We start from the raw sequence: 12,205 nt of genomic DNA, 5'->3' as shown, positions 1-12,205 counted from the left end.
TATTCTAATAGGTGACTTTCACTTTTACTGGAGTCATTTCCCAGTAAGGTATCTTTACTTTTACTCAAGTATGGCTTTTGGGTACTTTATACACCACTGCTCATAGGATCATCTAATAACTGAATCAGATCATCAAATCTGACATCTGACCAGATTACAGTGTAGATCTCAACCACTCATTAGGGACCGAGGACCTATTGTTCCTCTAATGTTTATTATTATTATTATTATTATTATTACTATAATTCTTTTTTTTATTATTATTATTGTTATTATTTTGGTACGTCTTTGAGCAAAAAACAAGGTGCTTGGGCTTTTGGTCAACTCTTGAAATTTGATTGACTTAAAATTCTGTCAGTAGGATCTTTAGACCTTGCAGTAAAAAATGCAGTGACAACGCATTCTTCGTCATGAAAAATCAATAATTACAATCTGTACACATGCGGCATCCTCTGTCCTGGAACCCTCACATCGGCACAGGAAAAACTCCCCTAAATAAACCCTTTAACAGGGAGAAAAAACGAAGAAACCTATGGGAGAACGACAGAGGAGGGATCCTTCTCCCAGGATGGACAGAATGCAATAGATGTCATGTGTACAGAATGAACAGCATAACAGAGATACAACACATTCAATGTATATGACATAAATGATTCATATATCCCTCCAGTGTATTTGACTTCTGGAGGGATACTGAACTACTTGATTCTGCTAGGATAGACTAAGTATATTGTTCTTGCTTTCATAATTTGCTCTTAACTGTACCAAGCCTGCTTAAAAGTGTTAGTGTTTGTTGCCACAGCTTTTTCTGTCCTGGCCCCTCAGTGGTGGAATGAACTCCCCACTGACGTCAGGACAGCAGAGTCGCTGCCCATCTTTCGGCGCAGGCTGAAAACTCACCTCTTCAAGAAGTACTACCCTGAGCCTTCCTCGTAGCACTTATTGCATTCGTATTAGTTCGCTGCACTTATTGTATTCGTATTCGTTTATTGCACTTATCCTATTCGTATTAGTTTGTAGCACTTATTGTATTCGTATTAGTTCGCTGCACTTATTGTATTCGTATTCGTTTATTGCACTTATCCTATTCGTATTAGTTTGTAGCACTTATTGTATTCGTATTAGTTTGTTGCAATTATTGTTTTTGTAGTAATTTGCTTCTGCACTATACTTTTGCTCTGGTTTATGCTTTTAGATGCTTATTTAAGAAAAGGAGATGCACTTATGACTTCTGGTGACTAGTAGTTCTCTTGAATACCTATGTTGAATACACTTCCTGTAAGTTGCTTTGGATAAAAGTGTCTGCTAAATGACTGTAATGTAATGTAATATAATCAGAGTAGTAAGCAGAGTAACGAAGGAAAAAAATGAAGATTACTTATAATAAAAGCAGCAATGACTATAGTAGAATTGAAATAATGATATAGGGAATAGTAATAGTAATGTGACTAATAATAATAATTGAAGTAGCAGTGGGTGTCAGCCGGGTCACAGCAAGAGGCACGACCACGGTCCAGGTACCACAATGATTCATGGAAACCTGCGAGGCGAGAAAGCAAAAGGGCTTCAGGGTAGAAGCAAAGCCAATAAGCGTAATAGTACAGGGAATAATAATAGTAACGTGACTAATAATAATAGTGGTAGTAGCAGTGGGTGTCAGCAGGGCCATAGCAGGATGTACGACCACAGTCCAGGTACAGCCACGATTTATGGAAACCTGAGAGGCGAGAAAGCACAAGGACTCCGGGGAAGAAGCAAAGGCAGGAATGTGCATAAATAGGAGATGAATACATTCAATTAAATTCAATTCAGTTTATTTTGTATAGCCCAGAATAACAAATTAAACCAGCTGAGTGCGGTTCCTTTAATGCCTATTAGATGCTCCAGTCTCTGTAATAAGATTTGATGGTCAATGGTATCGAACGCAGCACTAAGGTCTAACAATACAAGAACAGAGACAAGTCCTTTGTCTGATGCAATTAGAAGGTCATTGGTCATTTTCACTAGTGCTGTCTCTGTACTATGATTTACTCTAAATCCTCATGTTAAATCCTCATGTTAAATCCTCAAATAGTTAGTAAAGACAGATTGATAATTTCTAATAAAGAATTGCTAATTAAAGGTAAAACTTCCTTTAGCAGCCTAGTCGGAATCGGGTCTAAGAGACAGGTGGAAGATTTAGACTTAGAAATAGTAAAAGTCAATTGTTGAAGGTCGATGGGTGAAAAGCCATCTAAACATATTTCATGTTCTACAGCGGTTTCTAATGTTACTGTATTTGAGGATTGATCAGTACTGGTTGAGGGCAGGAGATTATTAATTTTGTCTCTAATATTTAGAATCTTATCATTAAAGAAGTTCATGAAGTCACTACTACTGAGGTTTATAGGAATACACGGCTCAACAGAGCTGTGACTCTCTGTCAGCCTGGCTACAGTGCTGAAGAGAACCCTGGGGTTGTTCTTATTTTTCTTTATTAATGCTGAATAATAGGCTGCTCTAGCATTACGGAGTGCCTTCTTATATATTTTGAGACTGTCTCGCCAGACTAACCGCGCTTCTTCCACATTGGTGGAACGCCATATCCTTTCAAGTTTTCGCGATGTTTGCTTTAATTTGCGGGTTTGAGGATTATACCATGGAGCAAACCTCCTTTCTTTTATTAGCTTCTTTTTTAGAGGAGCTATAGAGTCTAGTGTCATCGCAGCGAGCATGCAGCACTATCAACAAGATGGTCAATCTGAGACGGACTAAAGTTAGCGTAGCAGTCCTCTGTTATATTGAGCAATGGTAATGAATTAAATGCTGATTCAAATAGGAATTCAGAATACGGACCTGGGGCACGGTACACTATAACAAATAGAATTGGCTGTAATGCTTTTCAAGTCGGGGTTGAAAGACTAAGAACAAGGCTTTCAAATAAGTTATAATTTAATATAGGTTTAGGGTTTATTAATAAACTTGAGTCAAAGATGGCTGCTACTCCACCTCCTCGGCTTGTGCCTCGAGGAATATGAATATTAATATGACTTGGAGGAGTTGATTCATTTAGGCATATAACATATTCTTCATGACACAACCAGGTTTCAGTTAGACAAAATGAATCAATATGATTATCTGATATTAAATCATTAACTAGTACAGCTTTAGATGACAGAGATCTGATATTTAGGAGTCCACATTTAATTTTCCTGTTGTGTTGCACTGTTGCGTTGGTTGTCTTAACTTTTATTAGGTTATTTTGTATAACTCCTCTTCTGTTGACTTTTGATTTAATTAACCGTGTGGCAGACACAGTCTCTATAGGGTTTTGGGTGGGTAGCTCTAATGGAAGCGCAGAGAAGTGTGTAAGACTGAAACTCTGCTTCCTGGTCTGAACTCTGGGTTGTCATGGATTAGGTCCACTAATAAACTGGGTCAGATTTCTAGATATGAGATCAGCTCCATCCAAAGCGGGATGAATGCCGTCACTCCTAATCAGTACAGGTTTGCCCAGAAAGTCTGCAAGTTATCTACTAAGATCACATTGTTTGCTGGACACCACCTTGACAGCTAGCGGTGGAATGATGACATGCGGCTATACAGTTCATCATTGATCAGGTTTGGGAGGGGCCAGAGAAAACTTCATTCCAACATTGTCTTTGCGTATGAACACATCGATTCCACATTAACTTTAGTGACCTCCGGGCGAAGTAATCAGTTGTCATTACCGCAGACGTGACTAACAATCTTACTGTATTTACGTTTACCCTTAGCCAGCAGGGATTCAATGGCGCCTGCTCTTGCTGCAAGTAACTATGGGCCCCGTCTTTGCCAACTTCACTTTTCTCAGAAGAGAGCTGCCAATAACCAGATTGGTTTCTCAGTGGATGTGTCGCTGAGTGGGGAGAACCGGTTAGAAAAGTGAAGCGGTCAGTGGTGAACTGTGTGCTTCGACTTCGACTTATGCTTACTTCCGACAGTCATCCAGCCTCCCGGCTGCTAGGTGGATAGATAGATAGATAGATAGATAGATAGATAGATAGATAGATAGATAGATAGATAGATAGATAGATAGATAGATAGATAGATAGATAGAATGTTCGAAGGATAGGTGGATAGGTGGATAGATGACTGGATGCATGGGTGGAGATAGATAGATAGACAGAAAGTTGGATGGATGGGTGGAGGAAGATAGATGGATGAATAGATGGATAGGTGGGTGAGGGAAGTTTGAATGGGAGTCAAAATAATAAGAGAAGCTTGGAGGGACAAAGTTCTGATGAAGGAAATAGAGTTGTTCGAAGAAAGATTGTGAGGGAGGAATTTAAAATAATACTAAATTTCAGAAAGGAAGATGAGCATGTCAGTCTTAGCCAGACAAGGGAATTGAAAAAGAAGATCGGAGATGTGGAAATGGCTTAAGTCTTGAGGGATGGAAGCTTGTTGGTAATAAGTAAAACGGAAGAGCAGAAAAACAAAGCTATGCACGTGGAAAGTATCTGTAAGAAAATTATAAGTGAGAAAAGATCTTTGGGTGAGAATCTAGTGACACAGGGAGTGATAACAGGTATTCCTGTAGACGAAGATCTTGAAAAACTCAAACGGGGTATTTATGTGGAAGAAGTGATCAGAATGAAGAGGTTGCTTAGAACAGTTAATGGAGAAAGGGTTGATAGCCTATCTGTTCTTATTGAGTTTCAGGAATCCGTACTACGTCAAAATCATATACATCATCACATATGATGGATGCAAAGTCAGGAAGAGGGTTGTGGAAATCCAGCAGGTAAAAGAAGGAAACAATATAAGCTATGCAGAAGCTGTGAAGAGGGTACAAGGATAAAAGGAAATGAATGAAACACCTAACCAATTTTTGAGGGAGCTGAGAATTTTTTGGGGTTAAAGATGCATCTTGGGAGCATATTAATAATAGACTTGGAGCAGATGAGAAGCCAGGAGGACTAGGGGATTGGACAGTCTGATTTTACTACAATGGAACGCAAGGAGCTTATTAGCAAATGGCCAAGAGTTTAAAGGATTCTTTAAAAACCTAAAAAAGAGACCAGAAATCATATGTGTGCAGGAAACCTGACTTTAACCAACATTAGACTTTGTTATTAAAGGATATGATAGTATTCACAGATGTAGAGTGGGGGATAATGGAGGAGGGTGTATAATACTAAAACAAGGAATACAGTATAGAGTTTTGGATAAAGGAAAAGAGCTGGAATATGTGATAATTGAAGTTTGGACGAAATAAGGAACTGTCAGAATTGCAAACTTTTATAAACCATTTAAGAGACTTTCAATGGAAGTACTGGATGAATTGGGTGTACATTTGGAAGGGAAAGTGATATGTTGTGTAGATTTGAATGCTCATAGCGCATTATGGGGTAGTGGTAATGATGACAATGGAATGGTGATAGAAGAGTTAATGAAGATAAAAAACTTAGTGTGCTTAAATAATGGAAGTGGGACTAGATTTAAATGGTAAATGGACTGTACTTGTATAGCGCTTTTCTAGTCTTCCGACCACTCAAAGCGCTTTTACATTACTAATCATTCACCCATTCACACCCATTCATACACTGATGACAGGAGCTACCATGCAAGGTGCCACCTGACCATCAGGACCCTAGCAAACATTCATACACATACATATACCGCAGGAACAGCCTGCGGGAGCAATTTGGGGTTAAGTGTCTTGCCCAAGGACACATCGACATGGACTGCCGGAGCCAGGGATCGAACCACCGATCCTCTGATTGGGGGACGACCCTGCTCTCCACTGAGCCACAGCCGCCCGTTAACATCAGATCAGGGATAAAGTCGGCTATAGACCTTACTTTAGTATCTGATTCATTGTCAGGTGTTAGCTTATGGGAGGTTTTAAGAGGTACAACTGTTGAAAGTGACCATTATCCAATAATGATTGAAATAGTTTAGGAGAGTATGAGACAGAAGTGCTGACTGGGAGAAATTTAGAAAGGTCAGTGATCAAGAAATGAAGAAAGTATATATGAGTGAGGATGTTGAAAATTTAAATTATTCTGTTTGTCAAGCTATTTTAGAGGCTGCAAAACACAGAAGAAGGGAGGTAAGCACAAAAATAAGATTGTACCTTGGTGGACAAAGGAATGTGATGAAACAATTGAATATCGAAATAAAGCTTTTAAAGTATTAAAAAAGAATCATAGTTTTCAGAATCTTATTGAATATAACAAGCTGCAAGCAAATGTAAGGAGAATCGTAAAAATATCGAATCTTTTTTTATTTTGGAGGAAATTTTGGAAAATTATGAAAAGAATGAACAGGTTAAAAGAGAGTTTGGGTATCCTGTCCTAAAATAACACCAGCGAGAGATGAGGAGAAAGCAGAGATGTTGGCAAAATATTTTGTTAAAATTCATAGTTCAGACAATATTAATGAGGAGGGCAAAAAGGGGAGGGAAACTACAATAGTGGAGAATGAATGTGTTACAGCAAGAGGAAGATACCAATGATCTTCTAAATAATAATAATTAATAGATTGCTTAACATTACATAACAATTAAGTGAATCATCTAAAGATACATTACTCAAACTATATAATGAGGTTTGGGAGGGTGGGAAATTGCCTCAAAGCTGGAAAGAGGCAATTGTAGTCCCAATACACAAACCCGGTAAAGATTGCACCAACCCAGGGAATTATAGACCAATTGCTTTGATGTCAAATATATGCAAAATAATGGAGAAAATGATAAATGAAAGATTAACATATTATGTAGAAAGTAAAGGATATACAGTGGGTACGGAAAGTATTCAGACCCCTTTAAATTTTTCACCCTTTGTTTCATTGCAGCCATTTGCTAAAATCGAAAAAGTTCATTTTTTTCACATTAATGTACACTCAGCAACCCATCTTGACAGAAAAAAACATTTATTAAAAAAGAAAAACTGAAATATCACATGGTCATAAGTATTCAGACCCTTTGCTCAGTATTGAGTAGAAGCACCCTTTTGAGCTAGTACAGCCATGAGTCTTCTTGGGAATGATGCAACAAGTTTCTCACACCTGGATTTGGGGATCCTCTGCCATTCTTCCTTGCAGATCCTCTCCAGTTCTGTCAGGTTGGATGGTGAACGTTGGTGGACAGCCATTTTCAGGTCTCTCCAGAGATGCTCAATTGGGTTTAGGTCAGGGCTCTGGCTGGGCCAGTCAAGAATGGTCACAGACTTGTTCCGAAGCCACTCCTTTGTTATTTTAGCTGTGTGCTTCGGGTCATTGTCTTGTTGGAAGGTGAACCTTCAGCCCAGTCTGAGGTCCTGAGCACTCTGGAGGAGGTTTTCTTCCAGGATATCTCTGTACTTGGCCGCATTCATCTTTCCTTCAATTGCAACCAGTCGTCCTGTCCCTGCAGCTGAAAAACACCCCCATAGCATGATGCTGCCACCACCATGTTTCACTGTTGGGATTGTATTGGGCAGGTGATGAGCAGTGCCTGGTTTTCTCCACAAATACCGCTTAGAATTAACGCCAAAAAGTTCAATCTTGGTCTCATCAGACCAGAGAATCTTATTTCTCATAGTTTGGGAGTCCTCCATGTGTTTTTTGGCAAACTCTATGCGGGCTTTCATATGTCTTGCACTGAGGAGAGGCTTCCGTCGGGCCACTCTGCCATAAAGCCCCGACTGGTGGAGGGCTGCAGTGATAGTTGACTTTGTGGAACTTTCTCCCATCTCCCTACTGCATCTCTGGAGCTCAGCCACAGTGATCTTTGGGTTGCAACAATCCTAATTGTGATTACAGAAATCATACAATTTAGTATGTAGTCTTATCTATAATAAGACATATAAGCTTAATGCATGACAGTAAACTGGAAGTATGTATGATGCATAATGAATATAATCTAGTATGTGAACATGATGAATATAATGTTAAATACATGTCTGGATAACATGTATTATCTGAGAGTTTATGATATTAATTAGGTATACAATTAAGACGTAACTTTTTGGACTATTGTCTCTGTACATGTGCTTATTCTTTTTATTCTTAATACTGTGAACTTTTGCACATCCCGTAGAATATATTCTTTAACATTCCTACGGAGCTTTTTCATTTTAACAGTTCAATTGTACATATTTTAAAAAATTATAATTTATTGTGATTGTTTTGACTCTATATTTATGTTTCTAGAATGTGATTTATATTTTAAAAAAATCTAATTTCTCCAGCAATGAACAATATAAGATTCTTCTTTACCTCTCTCACCAAGGCTCTTCTCCCACGATTGCTCAGTTTGGCTGGACGGCCAGGTCTAGGAAGAGTTCTGGTCATCCCATACTTCTTCCATTTAAGGATTATGGAGGCCACTGTGCTCTTAGGAACCTTGAGTGCTGCAGAAATTCTTTTGTAACTTTGGCCAGATCTGTGCCTTGCCACAATTCTGTCTCTGAGCTCCTTGGGCAGTTCCTTCGACCTCATGATTCTCATTTGTTCTGACATGCACTGTGAGCTGTAAGGTCTTAGGTGTGTGCCTTTCCTAATCAAGTCCAATCAGTTTAATTAAACACAGCTGGACTCCAATGAAGGAGTAGAACCATCTCAAGGAGGATCAGAAGAAATGGACAGCGTGTGAGTTAAATATGAGTGTCACAGCAAAGGGTCTGAATACTTATGACCATGTGATATTTCAGTTTTTCTTTTTTAATAAATTTGCAAAGATTTCTACATTTCTGTTTTTTTCTGTCAAGATGGGTTGCTGAGTGTACATTAATGCGAAAAAAAAAAGAACTTTTTCGATTTTAGCAAATGGCTGCAATGAAACAAAGAGTGAAAAATTTAAAGGGGTCTGAATACTTTCCGTACCCACTGTATATCCAAATACCAGAGTGGTTTTAGGATTTTATTTATTTTATTTATTAATAGTAGGAAAACGTTATACAAATGCAACTATTGTGGGCAAGAGGAAACAGTAGAATATGTCATTGTACACTGTCAGAAGTATCAGCAAGAAAGAAGGCAGCTAATTGGAAATCTCAGAAAGATAGTAGTCCATCTCATTTTCGTCCGCTTATCCGGGGTCGGGTCGCGGGGGAGCAGCTCAAGCAGGGGGCCCCAGACTTCCCTTTCCCGGGCCACATTGACCAACTCTGACGGGGGGATCCCGAGGCGTTCCCAGGCCAGTGTTGAGATATAATCTCTCCACCTAGTCCTGGGTCTTCCCCGAGGTCTCCTCCCCACTGGACGTGCCTGAAACACCTCCCAAGGAAGGCGCCCAGTGGGCATCCTTGCCAGATGCCCGAACCACCTCAGCTGACTCCTTTCTAAGTAAAGGAGCAGCGGCTCTAATCCGAGTTCCTCACGGATGGCTGAGCTTCTCACCCTATCCCTAAGGGAGACGCCAGCCACCCTTCTGAGAAAACAGGTGAGGGGCCAGACTAAGAATGGTTCAAAAATCCTCAATGAATAACGCAAGAAGAGGAGATGTGACCCGGCCCGGAGGAAGCCCGGGGCCCCGTCTGGAGCCAGGCCCAGACGGAGGGCTCGATGGCGAGCGCCTGGTGGCCGGGTTTGCCACGGAGCCCGGTCGGGCACAGCCCGAACAAACTACGTGGCACCCCCTCTCTTCATCCCATGGGCCCACCACCTGTGGGAAGACCCGTTGGGGTCGGGTGCGCAGCCACATGGGTGGCAGCGAAGGTCAGGGGTCTCGACGGACCAGACCCGGGCGGCAGAAGCTGGCTCTGGGGACGTGGAACGTCACCTCGCTGTGGGGAAAGGAACCGGAGCTTGTGAGGGAGGTGGAGCGCTATCAGTTAGATCTGGTGGGGCTTACCTCCACGCACAGTCTCAGCTCTGGTACCGTACTCCTGGATAAGGGTTGGACTCTATTCTTCTCCGGAGTTGCCAAGGGCGTGAGGCGCCGGGCGGGTGTGGGGATACTCATAAATCCCCGGCTGAGCGCCGCGGTGTTGGAGTTTACCCCGGTAGACGAGAGGGTCGCCTCCCTGCGCCTTAGGGTTGTAGGGGGGAAAACTCTGACTGTTGTTTGTGCGTATGCACCAAACAGCAGCTCAGAGTACTCGGCCTTCTTGGAGACCCTGAATGGAGTCCTGTATGGGGCTCCAGTAGGGGACTCCGTAGTTCTGCTGGGTGACTTCAACGCCCACGTGGGCAACGATGGAGACACCTGGAGAGGCGTGGTGGGGAGGAACGGCCTCCCTGATCTAAACCCGAGCGGTCGTTTGTTATTGGACTTCTGTGCTAGTCATGGATTATCCATAACAAACACCATGTTCGAACATAAGGGTGCTCATAAGTGTACCTGGTACCAGAGTACCCTAGGCCGAAGATCAATGATCGATTTTGTGATCGTGTCATCTGATCTGAGGCCGCATGTTTTGGACACTCGGGTAAAGAGAGGGGCGGAACTGTCAACCGACCACCATCTGGTTGTGAGTTGGATCAGGGAATGGGGGAAATTTCCGGATAGACCTGGTAAGCCCAAACGAGTAGTGCGGGTGAACTGGGAACGTCTGGAGGAGGCCCCGTCCTAGGTATCTTCAACTCACACCTCCGGCGGAGTTTTTCTGGCATTCCTGTGGAGGTTGGGGGCATTGAGCCGGAGTGGGCGGTGTTCAAAGCCTCCATTGCTGAAGCTGCGGTGGCTAGCTGTGGCCTCAGGGTCTTAGGCTCCTCAAGGGGCGGTAACCCTCGGACACCGTGGTGGACACCGGTGGTCAGGGAAGCCGTCCGATTGAAGAAGGAGGCCTTCCGGGATATGATATCCTGGAGGACTCCTGACTCGGTTGCAGGGTACCGACAGGCCCGAAGGGCTGCAGCTGCTGCCGTGTCGGAGGCGAAGCAGCGGGTGTGGGAGAAGTTCGGAGAGGCCATGGAGAAGGACTTTCGGTCGGCACCAAAGTGTTTCTGGAAGACTATCCGGCACCTCAGGAGGGGAAACGGGGAACCATCCAAGCTGTGTACAGTAAGGATGGGACTCTGTTGACCTCAACTGAGGAGGTCGTCGGACGTTGGAAGGAACACTTTGAGGAACTCCTGAATCCGAATAACACGCCCTCTATGTTGGAGGCAGAGCTCGAGGTTGATGGTGTTTCGTCGTCAATTTCCCTGGTGGAGGTCACTGAGGTAGTCAAACATCTCCGCAGTGGCAAAGCCCCAGGGATTGATGAGATCCAGCCAGAAATGCTAAAGGCTCTGGGTGTTGAGGGGCTGTCATGGTTGACACGCCTATTCAACATCGCGTGGGACTCGGGTACAGTGCCAAAGGAGTGGCAAACCGGGGTGGTGGTTCCCCTGTTCAAAAAGGGGGACCAGAGAGTGTGTGCCAATTACCGGGGTATCACACTTCTCAGCCTCCCTGGTAAAGTCTACTCCAAGGTGCTGGAAAGGAGGGTTCGGCCGATCGTCGAACCTCAGATTGAAGAGGAACAATGCGGTTTTCGCCCCGGACGTGGAACTACGGACCAGCTCTTCACTCTCGCAAGGATCCTGGAGGGGGCCTGGGAGTATGCCCATCCGGTCTACATGTGTTTTGTGGATCTGGAGAAGGCGTATGACCGGGTCCCCCGGGAGAAACTGTGGGAGGTGCTGCGGGAGTATGGGGTAAGGGGGTCTATCCTCAGGGCCATCCAATCCCTGTACTCCCAAAGCGAGAGCTGTGTTCGCGTCCTCGGCAGCCAGTCAGTTTCGTTCTCAGTGGGTGCTGGTCTCCGCCAGGGCTGCGCCTTGTCACCAATCCTGTTTGTGATATACATGGACAGGATATCGAGGCGTAGTCGTGGTGGGGAGGGGTTGCAGTTCGGTGGTCTGAGGATCTCGTCACTGCTTTTTGCAGATGATGTGGTCCTCATTGGATCATCGGCCTGTGACCTTCAGCACTCACTGGATCGGCTGGCGGCCGAGTGTGAAGCGGCTGGGATGAGGATCAGCACCGCTAAATCTGAGGCCATGACTCTTAGCAGGAAACCGATGGATTGCTTACTCCGGGTAGGAAATGAGTCCTTAGCCCAAGTGAAGGAGTTCAAGTACCTCGGGGTCTTGTTCGCGAGTGAGGGTACTATGGAGCGTGAGATTGGCCGGAGAATCGGAGCAGCGGGGCGGTATTGCGTTCGCTTTACCGCACCGTTGTAACGAAAAGAGAGCTGAGCCGCAAGGCAAAGCTCTCGATCTACCGGTCGATCTTCGTTCCTATCCTCACCTATGGTCATGAGGGCTGGGT

Source organism: Anoplopoma fimbria, chromosome 9, assembly GCF_027596085.1.
Source record: "Anoplopoma fimbria isolate UVic2021 breed Golden Eagle Sablefish chromosome 9, Afim_UVic_2022, whole genome shotgun sequence".
NCBI classification, from domain to species: domain Eukaryota; kingdom Metazoa; phylum Chordata; class Actinopteri; order Perciformes; family Anoplopomatidae; genus Anoplopoma; species Anoplopoma fimbria.
The sequence above is the reverse complement of the archived record's forward strand: the minus strand, read 5'-3'. Positions refer to the sequence as shown.